The following is a 10,291-nucleotide window of genomic DNA, read 5'->3' as shown; positions in this document are numbered from 1 at the left end:
TAAGTCTGAAATATCCAGAGAGTGATCTGAAGTTGTACCACCATCCAATGCCTGGAAAGACTCCTTTCAGCAACATTAGGTTTTTATGCTAATCTGCCAGGCTTTCCTCACTATCACATTTACATTTTCATACCTGCTGTTTCTTTCTTTTCTTTCTCTGGTGACAAAGACCCCAGCAAAGCAAAGCCAGTGCAGATAAAGGCTTGAAAACAAATCTAACAGTCATTAAGGACAGCAGTGTGGTGATTTTGGTGCTCATCCGCTCATTTCATGCAAGCTTCTAAGTAACCACCATGGTGCAGCTGTCAATCACTGTCAGCAATGGGCCAGAAATGAACTGTGAATTCAACACCCTTCTAATCTTGGGCGGGGGAAGGCCACACAGACACGCAGATACTTTGGGTGCCAAACAATATCCTTCCAGTTCCTGCTTGACCGTGACCCAAACGTCATGTTATCCATTTCATGTACTCAGAAATATGTTCAATCTCAGTAAGGCATTCCATTCAAGTTCCATTCAAAAATCTGGCCTTTTCAGGGCACAGAGTCCCCAGACCAAACTTCAAGCCCTCATCTGACAACATCCTCAAGCCATCTCCAAACTTGAGTAATAATTTGAGCCAGAAATGAAACAGAAGCAGAGTCAGTCCCCTGGAGGTAAAAAGCTCCTCAACACCTTATTAGCCAGGCTTCGATCAAATTTGGCTCACTTTGATCATTTGTTGCCAATCTCTTATGCCTGAGAAGAATTCTTTTGCCCCAAAGGCAAAGGGAGGCAGGAAAAAGAAGAAGAGCTTTCACCTGTTCGTTCTTTATTTGTAGTAATAATTCATATTTCTGAAAGCATGTATTGCTAAGAAAAAGGGACCATTTTCAGTGGTCACAAAATGATGCTTTTACTCCTCCTTAATGTGACTTTTCAGGAAGAAAATTTTTTCAAGTATAAATAAGAAGCAGTTATTCAAGACATTTTTATTTATTAATAGTTAGATTCTTTCTCTAAAAGAACCAACACAAACCCGCCATAACACCTTGATTGCATTACTACTTCATATTTGCCTGCATAAATAAACCTGACGTTTTACTGCAAGAGAGGCAGCTATTTTAAAGATGGCAAAATGTCAGCTCTTGGATGGTTGGTTTCATTTAACAGGGCTCCACATGAATTTATGAACTGTTCCATAACATCTTCTCCCTGCATCAAATGGCAGACTTTGGGCAGAAACCCAATGTATGTTTAGCTAATGTATAACAAACAGAGTATTTACATAGTCAGTGGACCCTATTAGGTATTAAGAATGGTCTCTTTCTAAATTTACTGTTAATTCCCTTCCGCAACAACCTAACTGAAGTGCTTCCTTCTCAGAGAAAGCTAAGAAAATGTGCATCTACTCTCATGTGTGTATAGGTCTTTTCTTTCATTTTAAAATCTCTTTAACAAAACTTGTGACAGTTATTTTCTTTTGCTGCAAGAGTGAGAATGTAGTTTAAGATATTGTTTCCTGACTTTAAAGGTGCCTTGTGGTTTTTAAGGATATTTCAGCAGCTAAAGAAATTCTACCGCAGACACAATGTACCAGTTCATTTCTTAAGCAATAAATGGCAAGCAGGGTGGTGCTGAATAAGCATGCTTATATGGAATTTCTCTTTGAAAAGACCACTAGTTAGGCCCTATAACACTTCAGTTGATATTTCCGCAGTGCAAACACGATAGTGGAAATTAAGTTGCCCCAGCAAATTCAGTTTAGGAGAAATTTGTTATGAATAAAATGCTGCTGCTGGCCCTAGAACATTGAATTTATCCACCAAATAATATCTTAGAAATACCACTTCAGAAGAAATCAGCTCTAAATAATTGATAAATTTGGTTTGTTTAGAAACCTTTTGACCCCTGTAATAGAAAGTAAAAACACATTTCAGTTATTAAAGTCACATATATTCCCTCTGGTAGGGGAAGCTTTTAATTTTAAGCTGGTCTCTGTTGGGGCCATTTGATAAAGCTTGGAAAAACCTTTTCAACTGCTGCTGGTGGATTTGGGTCAGCTTCCCTTGGGAAAATGGCAAAAGATAAATTTCTAGCTTTTCATAACACATAAGAAAACTTCAGAGATTTTAAACATCAAGAACTATTGGAACTGAAAGACACAGTTTCTCTTTTGTTTCTCCCCCTCCTCCTCCTGCTCCTTCTTCTCTTTTATTTCCAAAAAGAGCTTTAAATTCTCTTGTTGTTTTAATTTTTTTTTTTTTTTTTTTGGACTATGGAGGTTAGAAAGTTTTGACCTCTCTAACTGCACTACCAGTGGTCCTTATTAGCCTAAGACTTATTTTGAGATAGAAATATCATTATGTGGTTTTTGTTTTTAAATGGAGCCATTTCATTCTACTGGCTTCAAAGCCAAGAGCAAAATAAAAACCCTCTATCGCTCTTTTTTTTTTTTTAATGCATTTCTTAAACTTTGCTTCAGTCACTGTTACCAGAACTTTATGTCCACAAATATAAGTCAGTCTCATTTCCCCAGGACAGTAATCACAGTTTATGAATGAGGGCACTGATTCTGCAGCGATTGCCAAAATGTACCTGACCTCACTTCACTGCTGTTTCTCAACAGGGAAAGAAATGGGGGTAAAAGAGAAAAAAACCTACTTAATACTTATGAAAACAGAAAGACATAATAACACCCCACGGTCAAATATTTAAGTAGCCACTTCCACATAAAACAAATACTCACAGGCAGCAAGGCAGATTGTGCTGCCCTCTGAACCTCATACCTGCAGACGCCCCTGCACATATTTGCAAAGGTTGCTGCTGTTCTTTGTCCCTTCAGGAGCTGCCTCCAAGAAGCAACATCTGCAGACTTTGTGGGGAACATCCATTTCTATACATTCATCTGAGACTACAAAATTCAGTTCATATAAATTACTGAATGGCCATCATCCAACAGAAACAACCACCTCCCTCTGATAGCCTGAGCTGAACAAGAACAAGCATCCTAGAGGATAAAAATCTATGTATTTTCTTACAGGCTCTAAAACAATTCAGCCTCTCTTCCCTGTTGTCATTTAGACTAAAGTATGTTTCCCTGGAATATATTTGTGAGCAGTGAGACACTGGTAGATGGCTCTAGCAAGCTGAATTCCTCTTCCTGAATTTCATGGTGAATGAAGCATTGGCACTTTTGAAACTACAGAACAGCTGAATTTTTTGATAACTGGACAAGTCCCTAACAATCCTGCTTACCTACAGCCTGTGAAGAGTGCTCAGGAACAAACTGGTAGAAGTAAAGCTTTCCTCCTAGACAACTAGCCTTTCTTGAGCAGCCAGTTCTTTCTTTTTGCCTCTTCATGCTTGGTTGCTATTCCCAGTGTAAGACACTTTGTTGCACGGATGCAGTAGTAAATTATTAAAAGGGTCTCTACCAGGTATTCGTTCATGCAGTCACAAATTATGTGTTCATGTACCTCTGCCTATTCTTGGCAGGTGCAGCTCCTCTGTGAGTACTTTAGCAATTCAAACACCTGCATTATTTCATTACTTTAGAGCTGTTATTCAAAGAGTTGCACCTACACCCCATTAGCACCCTCAGAGGGAGGCCAACTCTTGGTAATTTATGTTGTGGAGGGATTGCCACCTTGGAGAAGAAAGGTAACATGCAGAAAGCTAGGCTGTGATTTTACAGCCACAACGCTATTCCAGCTTCTCAAATAAACACACATAGCACACATCTTCATGGTCACTTGGTCCTCTTGGATGAGTGAAAGGGGCTTCTTTGTGTTTACTGTGCACTCAGTGTTCACACAGGAAATAGCTGAGGAGCCGCCAGTATTTTAAAAGGTGACAGGCTGGAGTATTCATGGTGTTTTCCTTGTGCAGGAATGTCTTGGAAGGCTGTGACATTTTGAATTGGAAATTTCTTACTTATTTTTTTTAGCTGTTCCCCCATGCTTCTTTCTCTCTCTTCCACCCACCTTATCATAACCTCCAGCTCATAGACAACTGTTGGATGATTCCCTTCCACTGCCTTTCTCATACTTCGGTAGGCTGACTCTTCCCACCTATTGCATCACACAAACTACAGCTGGCTAATTCCTCGCCCCTAATGATTGCTAGCAGTACCTTCCCACACATATGCACCGGCACATATTCACCTGCTAGAAACGTCTTTATGCTCTTCATCATCTGAAACAAATCTGTTTCTGGCCAAAACAATTGGGTGTTTACACCAGTTACAGAGGAAAGAGCCAGTGTATGCAAAGTGTGATTGTTACAGTTACATTACAGTTACCACAAGTGATTAGCTGGAAGAAAAATCACCAGGTAAGCAAGAGTACTGAAACATTTTTAAATTTATGTAGAAACTAAAACACGAGCAAAAACTTCTTTAAACTGATTGCCCAATAGCAAAATGTCCCAAGTCACAAGGGAGCAGAAATATGCTCTGTTGGGAGGGAAAGAAAAAAAAAAAACTTGCAATTATTTCTGTCAACAAGCGCGTCTTCCAGAATACATACGAAAGTAAAGCCAATCAAGTTCAAATATGCAGTGTCTGATCATAGTGAAATTCAGAAACCATTTTGCACAATCCTTTTTTAAAGGCAAAAAGCAGTGGAAATAAAGTGATACTGTTAAGAATAGAAAATTTTTAGTATCTTTATATATTTAATATACTTGATAGTTTCTTCTGTAAGACAAATTTTCCAGAGTACCTGTCTATTGAGTAGAAAAATAAGAAAGCCAGAGTAAAATGAGAAGTCCAGCATACAGCTGACCATTTTCCACACAAATTAATTGTAAATGAAAACACAAAACAGATCTACCTTTTCAGTACTAGAAGAGGGTAACTCCAGCTGAATATTCACCAGAAGAGGCAAAATTATCCACAGGATAAAAATATTGTAACACCATAATAATGAAACAAGCACTTTGACACTGTGTAAAGAACACCACTGTGTCATTGTCATTAAAAGCAAGAAACCAGGGATGGTAGCATTATCCCTCATTCTTCTCTATGTAATTAGAAAACAGAATCCAAGATATCTTATCAAAAATAAAACATGTAACAACAAAATCAGCAGTAAATACTGCAAAGCAAATGCAAACAAAGCACTGAAACCTCATGAGATCCATGACCATGTCAGCCTAGTGTTGGAACAGATTTATTTGAATGAAACTGGAAGGATTACCTCTTGTAATGATTATTTCTTGAGTATTTTTTAAATTGAGCTGTTGAACCTCCCATTGATGCAACAATGTAATGACACATTGAAAATCACAGTTTGCTCATCACAGGATTCCAGATGAGTTAATAGCAGATAATTGCACACATTTTGCAAGCACGTCATTTCAACAGTTCTCTTTGATATTACGATTTAAGTGCACCTTGTAAACTCTGGCTATGTACAGGCAAGTGTGTTGGAAATACACTGTTTCCAAAGAGAAATGAACTTAAAACAACAAGATTAAAAACAAGCCAAAACCCAACAATCCAACCAAAAAGCCTACATTTTCTAGGTTAGAACATTTTGATCACAGAGGCATAAATGTTGGTGTCAAAACAAGTTCTCTGAATAAAAGTTGTTTAAACATAAGTTAGCTTCAAAAGAAAATACACATAAGCCGGAAGCAAGCAAACATGGGGACAAAAATGCCATAAGTTCTCTGCATTAGCAGCAGAACTACTGCCAGGAGTTACATCACCAGCACCAAGACTACATGCCATCATTGTTTGTGATACTGGTGAAATAAAAGCCTTTAGAGAGCACCCAGGTGGATACTACTGTTCTGCTTCTTGAGGTAACACAGATGCAGCCTTCTATGTCTCATTAACTGTGGCTCCTGGATGGAAGGGAGAAGAAAATTTTGAGGCATAATGCACTTTGTCCTAAGTTAAACACCTTAAACAAGTTTACCTTCAGTTGGGTAAATCTCACTCAAACTCACCAGCCATGCCATAAAACAAAGCAACACACAAACACAGGTGCACACACTACATCAGAATGCAAATTCACTTTGACAACTGCATTTGCCATAACAAAATAAATTGTTTGGGGAAAGAAAGAGACTAGATGATTTGAATATCAGTTACTGACAGTTGTCCTAAGTTCCACCTGAGACATTTCTATTCATGTGTGTGTTATGAATAAGTGTCACAAGTTGGTAATATCTTCATTTCAGCTGGTTTCATTACCTGCATTTCATTTCCAAAAGAGTGGTGATACAGATCTCATGGTATCCACTGCAATTATAAAATTGATTTCTGCCCTCTTTATATCCGCAGAGAGGCTGAACGACCCTCCGAGCAGGGCTGCTTCTGAGCCTCTGCCCTGGTGCCAGTGTCTGCAGCTGTATGTCTCTTTAATTGGTGGTAGGAAGCGGGGTAATCATCAGAGCCCCGGTTTGTCTGCTTAACGCAGCGCTGCCGAGTGTGTGACACGTGCTGCCGAGCGTCGGCGTGGCTGGGGATTTGCAGCACATTCTTAGCCCTTTCCCTGCTGAAAGCAAATAGCAAGTTGGAGGAGGCATGTTCCCACAAGGCTTGGCACAGTGCTCGGTGCCTCCCCATGCTGCAGAAGACCACGTTAGCTGGAACTCTTACGTGCATTTAGCCATTAGGAATTTGGTTCACATTTCTGTCCTACCAGTAGCCTCACTAGAAAGCTACCATAACAAAGGTCTGAAGAAGCTAGTCTGTTTTATCAAATATAGATATTAGGACCCTTTATATCACACCAGTAAAGATTTCTACATTAGGTTAAAAACACTTTAAGCTTTGTGCATGAGTCTTTGAACTGCTGCTCTTCTGGAGTGAGTTGAAGGGAAGCTAGCAAGAACAATGTCAACTTTACCCATAAGCTGCCAAGTTCCTGGGAGCATATTTCATTTCAGAAACCCAAGGGAAAGTTAAAAAAAATCTCAGAATTCTGATATCAGGACAAATTCTGAAAGCAAAATATGGTTTATCTCTGAATTGTTTTAAAACTAAAGTCTGAAATGCCTCTAAACTAGAAATTTATTTTTCACTCAACTCTAGTTATGAAAAGTTTTGGTTGAAGATGAGTATGGTTCTCTTGATACATGTATATGTGTGGAGCTGGGGGTTCATCTCAGAATCTGATGATTGTGAGTCCTGGACAAAATCCACACCTGAGCACAGTGATCAGTATATGTCTATGCTAAGTGATGAAAAGCAAAATCAAGGTTTTCATTCCAGGGCAAAGAACATTATTCTGCAAAGTCTTGAGCAAGATCTTTCTGCATAAGAAGTAAAATATTTGGAGTGCACAACACCTTCAGTGACTGAATTCACAATCTACAGTAATGACATGGATTCTGTGGCTGTCATGGGCTCTAGGTAGTTCTTGAAAATGCTTAAATCCTGTAATTTTTTAACAAAGGAATGACATACGTGACCTAAGATTGAGTTTAGTGGATAGCACACACTATTTCTGAGCATAAGAACATATGAGATTCCAGGTTCACAAACTGCCAGGTGAAGTAGTTACTTGGACTGTAAAATCAAGCATCAAGCATATGGGATACACATCATAAGGTCACCCCAAGACAGACTACAATATCAGCCTTTTGGTTGTATGTGCTAACCTTCTCCTACCCTCTGAACAGCCTACCCTGAATACTGATTTAAACAGGATCAGTTGGAAAATGTAGTGTGATCATATGTAACACACATTTGCACCAGAACACATTCATGTAAAAGAGTCTAAATAAGGGTTCAGAGGCGTTTCTTAACTCTCAAGTACTAGCTCTTGCAGCCACAGGAAAGTTAATTTAAAGATAACTCTGCTGGGAATTATTTTACACTCCTTCTTATTTCTGGCATCGGAAGTTACACATGGATCTTGAACCTGCTGCATTGCAGTGCAGGATGCTATTGCTAGGATTGTTGAGAACTTTTAACTGTACACATGCACATTAGCTGAGGAAAGATGTTTTTGTGTGTGTTTGTGTGTGTGTGTTTGTGGGTGTGTGTGAATGAGGAAAACATCTTGAGTCTATAGTGTCGAAAAGCCTGTTCTGTTACCCCTTAAGCCAAGTATTTTAGGGATGGTTTGGGATGGAAACTGCTCAGTTTGGAATTTTATATAATGTAAGACCACAGACTTAACCTCTTCTTCCCCTGCCTTTCCATTTTCTTGTCTTCAGCTGGTTCAATCTGTGTCTCTTGGTGTTGGCAGTGTCAGTGTGAGCTTGGCCTGCAGCCTGGAGTCTACTAATGTTTTCCCAAGAGATAAAAATAAGAGAAGGGTAATGACAATTTTTTTCACTTTGCATCCTAAATGGAATTTTATGGGACAAAGAGAAGAGACTTCTGTGACCCAAAGGGATTTCCTCTGCTGAATACCAAACACCTTCTACAAACAACAGAAATGTGAGAGATTCTCAAAATAAAAGGTCACAGGGATTTTCTATAATAGAAAGGCTTTAACGACAGGGTGTTGTTACCAGCTGCCCTTACAGTGAATCAGGAAAAATCCTGGTGAAGGACTTCCTCAATATGTTTTTCTGCATTTCAAGGAGCTACTAATTTGAGGGATAGTCACTGGAATTGTCAGAGCTTGAGTCAGGGACCATGATGTACATTTAGTAGCAGCCCTGAATGCAGGGAAGGGAAATAAAAAAAGGACTCACAGCAGAAAGGGAGATGACCATTTTACTTGGACAGCTTGGTGGCAGCATGTCCAGGCTTGCTAAGGCAACATCCGTGTGTCAGACAGAGGGGCAGCATTTGTTTGAGTTCTGGGAAGAGCCCAACTTCCTTATGAGAAGAGCAGGGGAGGAATATGGCTGGCTAATAATTTCAGATTGCCTGAGGCAGTGAGCGACCTGGTAGCTGCAGAGAAAAGCAATTCTTTTTCTGCCCACCCACCACTTGAAAACATGGTATAAACAGCTATTTGTGACCAAATTTGGCTTAGAACACGGTCAAGGATGAATAAGACAGGGCAACAGGCACTTGCACTGTCGTGGTCATCCTTGCACCTCATTAGGTATCCACAGAAATGGGAGCTGCTTCTCTCTGTGGCTGGAAAGGAAGAAGACCCACAGCTCAACCAGGCCACCATCCACTCCAGAAGTTTGTGTGCCTTCAGGTGTTACTACCACACGTGGCTGTAGAATAATATCAAGTCATTTCAGCATGTGAAGAACATACTAAGCTCTCCACATTCCCTCCTGTCCTTCTTTCTCCACTGCCCCTGGCTTCTAGCTATCATCCGCATCCAGCCATCACCACTGTCTTGCCCCACCTGCTCCTCCCCCATGGACTCACAAGCTCTATTTCTTCACTCTGGTCATAATTGCTTTATTTTTTTTCTGACCTGAGTACAGGAAGGCATAGGAAGAGGACTGCACTTGAACCCCATCCATTTTCAGAACAAAGAATCTGACTGAGATATGAAGAAACTGCAGCAAAGGGCCCCTCTCCGCCCCACAGAGGGGATGGGGGATGTGACACATTTGTCTGTGCTCAGGACATATCATGGACACAGCAGCCTGTTGGTGAGTTCAATCATATTAAAAGACAAGGATAACTAATAGGGACTTTGAATATTCAGTGGTGTGAAAGTAACCTTGCCTTTTTATGTGTCCTTCCGTAGATAAAAAGGAGCAATATTGTTGGGATGCCTAGGATTTCAAAATATTACTTCATATTAAGCAAAAAACACATCTTAAGGCACACATTATGGGTCCGGAAGAACACATCTTTCAGTCTTTGAGAGGTGTTTAAAATACTCTGGCAGATGAAGGTAAGAAAACATTAATTTCAGCTAGTCTTTCACTTTGATACGTGCCAATGAGTATAGAAATGCGAAAATGAAACAACTTAAGAATGTGTAGTTCAAATTACATATGAAAATGGTCCATTCAAAGTGTGGATTTAATCTTTTTTGTCTTAGTCAGCTCATTCTTTCAAACACCCATTTCCCATTCCAGGTTACAATACTTATACTATAGTGTAGATTACTATAATTAACAGGTTAAACGCATGAAAACAGTTTTTTCCCCTTGATGTGCCTCTGGATCCTTTATTTTTGCTAGCAGTTATACAGTAAAGTCACTTCCTATGAAGGAGAAACAACTGCCGTGGGGTTTCTTAATGCTGCTAATGTTCTGTTCTTTCCCTCCAGTAATAACAGTAAGAAATTATTGTCTGTAAATAAAAGAATATAATGGAGAGTATATGTCAGGAGAAGTATGTTAAAAGCTGTATGTATAACATCCATAGGTACAGACTGCTTATGTTGACAGAGCAGCCAATGTTGGATTTTATTAAGA

The 10,291-nt window shown here is 39.5% G+C and overlaps 1 long non-coding RNA gene across 3 annotated transcripts in view; it reads left to right on the top strand.

Moving 5' to 3' along the window:
- Positions 1–10,291, top strand: part of LOC121670089 — a 173,920-nt gene that overhangs the window by 102,822 nt on the left and 60,807 nt on the right. For all 3 annotated transcript variants that reach the window (XR_006018040.1, XR_006018041.1, XR_006018039.1), the window contains 2 exons: positions 9,344–9,514; positions 9,613–9,762. This is a non-coding gene — a long non-coding RNA (uncharacterized LOC121670089). The remainder of the gene's footprint in view (positions 1–9,343; positions 9,515–9,612; positions 9,763–10,291) is intronic.

The sequence above is a fragment of the Corvus kubaryi genome, unplaced genomic scaffold (genome assembly GCF_017639235.1).
Source record: "Corvus kubaryi isolate FWS band 111438036 unplaced genomic scaffold, C.kubaryi_AGA036_p1.0 133, whole genome shotgun sequence".
Taxonomy (NCBI): Eukaryota; Metazoa; Chordata; class Aves; order Passeriformes; family Corvidae; genus Corvus; species Corvus kubaryi.
Note: the sequence above shows the minus strand (reverse complement) of the source record. Positions and strands in the feature narration are given on the sequence as shown.